This window comes from Oncorhynchus nerka, linkage group LG9a (genome assembly GCF_034236695.1).
Source record: "Oncorhynchus nerka isolate Pitt River linkage group LG9a, Oner_Uvic_2.0, whole genome shotgun sequence".
Lineage (NCBI taxonomy): Eukaryota > Metazoa > Chordata > Actinopteri > Salmoniformes > Salmonidae > Oncorhynchus > Oncorhynchus nerka.
Window position 1 is genome coordinate 40,534,639 of NC_088404.1, and position 5,574 is coordinate 40,540,212.

Consider the following 5,574-nt stretch of genomic DNA (forward strand, 5'->3'; position numbering starts at 1 on the left):
TAATGTTATACATTATCAGTCAATAACTATGCGTGTATACTGAGCTACATCTGAATGGCTCTGGTTGAATTCTCGCACATACTTTATTTAAACATTTTCGGCTAACTGTATAACGATCTAATTTGCAACTGCAGATTAGAAATCCTAAATCTATAATTTACTGGTTGTAGAACGATTCTGGATGATTGAGAAAACTTCCATAGACATCACTCCATCCAATTACCGCCATATTTTTGAATTCAGTTTAGATATTCGGATTCGGTCTCTTCAACTGAAAGTTTCATGGTGATTAGAGTGATATATCTAGAATAAGATGACGATAGAGAGCAAGGTAAACCGTTTATTTAATCAACTCGGTTTCAAAAAGTGACTTTATGTTGGTTTCAATGGGTGAATATTACGCGTTTGCGGCTAAGGGACCGTCTTAAAAGTGCAATCAGCAGAAACGGGTGTTTTCAGAAAGCCTACGTTTTTTATTTCAAATTAGAAATCTAGAGATCTTAAACCAAATGTGTTTGTTCCCCACGACAATTACATTTGGACATTTATATATATTTTTATGGATTTTATGTATATACAAAAACATGAATAGGCCTAAGATACCACAGGGTAGCCTAGTGGTTAGAGTGTTGGACTAGTAACTGAAAGTTTGCAAGTTCATATCCCCGAGCTGACAAGGTACAAATCTGTCGTTCTGCCCCTGAACAGGCAGTTAGCCCACTGTTCCTAGGCCGTCATTGAAAATAAGAATTTGTTCTTAACTGACTTGCCTAGTAAAATAAATGTTTAAAAAAATTCTCAGTCTTATGCAACCTAGTATATGTAGCCTACTTACATAAGAGCTAGCTAAAATCACTTGTAGCAAAGTCACAGATATTCCTTATCCATACACATACATCCATACACCCATTAGAATTCCCATTTGAAATGTTTTATATTTTCAGATCCACTTAACTCTAACCCATTCATAGACGTTAACTACCTTTTAGCGGCTATTGGCGATAGTATCTTCGGACCGGGGGAGTTTTGTTAAGAGCCCCGACACTTGTTTTCCGAACGTTAAAACGCATCGCTTGTGGTACGGTTTTGGAAACATAAGGAAGGTATCTTTTATATCAGAGAGAAATAGTTTAAAAAAAAGTTTAATTACGACACACCTTTATAGGGTTCCCACACAGCCACACTTCCATGTTACAGCGCTTGTTCACAGAAAACAGACAAAGGACAGAGGAGTACCTGTGCTAATCAGCTATTTGCGTCTCCGAACAACTGTGTGTAAACGGAAGACGGACGCCACAAACGTGTTGTCACTGAAAAATACTGTTGGCTGCAACTGTTTAAACCGGTTAAAACAGTGTACAGTATATTTAGCTTTTTTTTATTGTTTTGATGTGATATGAAAATAGAGGGCTTTATGTTTCTAGAACCGTACTGCAATTGAGAATCAATTCACATTTAGATGGAGTATTTGGCCGTTTTGGTTGCCAGAGCCAATTTGCCTCTAAACAGAACATGTAAGGAGTAAGGTTAGGCTTTAAGTCCATTATTGGGCCCATTTAACTCAAGCCCTTTCTGACCAATTTGAGCGCATCCAGAAGCGTGCTTGCTGAATCATCCTCGGCATGGAATGTCCTGGATACAACAATGCTCTAACTTCACTATCATTGCCCTCACTTAATGAAGAGCGAAACTGTGCCTTGACTTCCAGGCAGGTCATCCGTGATACAAGTCAGTATTTGACTTCCATCCATGTCGAAATGTGACGTTTGAGAAACATGGATGAACGTCTAATTCTGATGTGAAACTTTGAGAGCTTGTAGCAGGCAGACTTTTCTGTCTCACTGATCAAGTTCCCCTTCAGAGACTGGTTACCTGCCTGCTGAGGACAAGTGTCAAGCAGATTCTGCCACAGTACACATCTGCTCTCAATTCTGCAGCCCAGGAGTTCATGACTGAGAGATATAAACAAAAGTTGCCTATTCCCTACCTATGCACATTTTTATTTGATTTATTTATTTAACCTTTATTTAACTAGGCAAGTTAGTTAAGAATAAATTCTTATTTACAGGCCAAGGACTCCTGGCCTGTGGAATTACGAGCAGGTGTGTACTGCCGTAGGATCTGCTTGACACTTGGCCTCGGCAGGCAGGTAACCAGTCTCTGAAGGGGCACTTGAACAGTGAGACAGAAAAATCTGCCTGCTACAAATGAATACACAACACTCCTGAATGTACACTACCAGTCCAAAGTTTTAGAACACCTACTCATTCAAGGGTTTGTCTTTATTTGACAATTTTCTACATTGTAGAACAGTAGTGAAGACATCAAAACTATGAAATAACACATATGGAATCATGTAGTAACCAAAAAAAGTGTTAAACAAATCAAAATAGATTTGAGATTCTTCAAAGTAGCCACCCTTTGTCTTGATGGCAGCTTTGCACACGCTTGGCATTCTCTCAACCAGCTTCACCTGGAATGCTTTTCCAACAGTCTTGAAGGAGTTCCCACATATGCTGAGCCCTTGTTGGCTGCTTTTCCTTCACTCTGCGGTCCGACTCATCCCAAACCATCTCAATTTGGTTAAGGTCGGGGTATTGTGGAGGCCAGGTCATCTGATGCAGCACTCCATCACTTTCCTTCTTAGTAAAATAGCCTTTATGCAGCCTGGAGGTGTGTTGGGTCATTGTCCTGTTGAAAAACAAATGATAGTCCCACTAAGCCCAAACCAGATGGTATGCTGTGTCGCTGCAGAATGCTGTGGTAGCCATGCTGGTTAAGTGTGCTTTGAATTCTAAATAAATCGCAGACAGTGTCACCAACAAAGCACCCCCACACCATAACACCTCCTCCTCCATGCTTTATTGTGGGAGCCACACATGCAGAGATCATCTGTTCACCCACACCGCGTCTCACAAAGACACAGCGGTTGGAACCAAAAATCTCCAATTTGGACTTCAGACCAAAGGACAAATTTCAGTCTATTTCGGTCTAATGTCCATTGTTCGAGTTTCTTGGCCCAAGCAAGTCTCTTCTTCTTATTGGTGTCCTTTAGTAGTGATTTCTTTGCAGCAATTTGACCATGACTGTCTGATTCACACAGTCTCCTCTGAACAGTTGATGTTGAGATGTGTCTGTTACTTGAACTCTGTGAAGCATTTATTTGGGCTCCAATTTCTGAGGCTGGTAACTCTAATGAACGTATCCTCTGCAGCAGAGGTAACTGGGTCTTTCATCCCTGTGGTGGTCCTCATGAAAGCCAGTGTCATCATGGCGTTTGATTGTTTTTGCGACTTCATTTGAAACTTTCAAAGTTCTTGAAATGTTGCGTATTGACTGACCTTCATGTCTTAAAGTAATGATGGACTTTCGTTTATCTTTGCTTATTTGAGCTGTTTTTGCCATAATATGGACTTGGTCTTTTACCAAATAGGGATATCTTCTGTATACCACCCCTACCTTGTCACAACACAACTGATTGGCTCAAACGCATTTAGAAGGAATAAAATTCCACAAATGAACTTTTAAGAAGGCACACCTGTTAATTGAAATACATTCCAGCTGCATTAAGTATTGCAGTGCATCTCCTCCTCATGGACTGCACCAGATTTGCCAGTTCTTGCTGTGAGATGTTACCCCACTCTTCCATCAAGGCACCTGCAAGTTTCCGGACATTTCTGGGGGGAATGGCCCTAGCCCTCACCCTCCGATCCAACAGGTCCCAGATGTGGGATTGAGATCCGGGCTCTTCGCTGGCCATGGCAGAACACTGGCATTCCTGTCTTGCAGGAAATCACGCACAGAACGAGCAGTATGGCTGGTGGCATTGTCATGTTGGAGGGTAATGTCAGGATGAACCTGCAGGAAGGGTACCACATGAGGGGGGAGCATGTCTTCCCTGTAACGCACAGCATTGAGACTGCCTGCAATGACAAAAAACTCAGTCCGATGATGCTGTGACACACCACCCCAGAGCATGACGGACACTCCACCTCCAAATCGATCCCGCTTCCGAGTACAGGCCTCGGTGTAACACTCATTCCTTAGACGATAAACGCGAATCCGACCATCACCCCTGATGAAACAAAACTGCGACTCTTCAGTGAAGAGCACTTTCTGCCAGTCCTGTCTGTTCCAGCGATGGTGTGTTTGTGCCCATAGGCGACGTTGTTGCCGGTGATGTCTGGTGAGGACCTGCCTTACAACAGGCCTACAAGCCCTCAGTCCAGCCTCTCTCAGCCTATTGCGGACAGTCTGAGCACTGATGGAGGGATTGTGCATTCCTGGTGTAACTCGGGCAGTTGTTGTTGCCATCCTGTACCTGTCCCACAGGTGTGATGTTCGGATGTACCGATCCTGTGCAGGTGTTGTTACACGTGGTCTGCCACTGCGAGGACGTTCAGCTGTCCGTCCCGTCTCCCTGTAGCGCTGTCTTATGCGTCTCACAGTACGGGCATTGCAATTTATTGCCCTGGCCACATCTGCTGCCTCCTTGCAGCATGCCTAAGGCACATTCACACAAATGAGCAGGGACCCTGGGCATCTTTCTTTTCATGTATTTCAGAGTCAGTAGAAAGGCCTCTTAGTGTCTTAAGTGTTCATAACTGTGACCTTAATTGCCTACCATCTGTAAGCTGTTAGTGTCTTAACGACCGTTCCACAGGTGCATGTTCATTAATTGTTTATGGTTCATTGAACAAGCATGGGAAACCGTGTTTAAACCCTTTACAATGAAGACCTGTGAAGTTATTTGGATTTTAAAAAAATGATCTATTAAAGACAGGGTCCTGAAAAAGGGACTTTTCTTTTTTTGCTGAGTTTAGTTTTGATGTCTTCGCTATTATTCTACAATGTAGAAAATAGTAAAGAATAAAGAAAACCCCTTGAATGAGTAGGTGTTATAAAACTTTTGACTGGTAGTGTACATATTATCATGAATTTCACTTGTGATTTAAACTTGAATGTGTTGTTATTGTGTATGTATTGTAATATCCATGTATTTCAGTGTCTTCACCTGCAATGTAGGTTATCAGTAACAACTTGAACTTGAATGTGCCAGAGATCTACATTTGCTCCAGGGGTGTAGTACTACTATGGCAGACCCTAAAACAACACATCTCACTGCACCTATCTGGTGTTTGGTTTTTTCAGACAAGTGTGGTGTGTTCCTTGACCTCTATTATCAAAGCAAGTAACTTTTTTTAAATGCCCTCCATTTGATTTTTACAAATATTTATCCTGGTTATTCATTCACGTAGTCCTACATATCTTACAATAATCAATAGCTTCCAGTCCAAATGACATATACATCTAAAACCACTTGACCTCCCTCCATTGTACACCCATTATAATTGCATTTTTTTATTTAACAGATTTTATATGAATATTTTCTGTGATGGGTCTAATTTTCAATAGCGCACTCTCCATATGAGCTGCAGATCTACAGCCAATTGCGGTGGTTTCGTGACCTCTCTTATCAAATGGACATATTTTATTTTTTCAAAATTTTCCCTGTTGATTTTCTACAAATATGTATTATATTGCAGCTGTGGTTATTCATTTACGTACAGATCA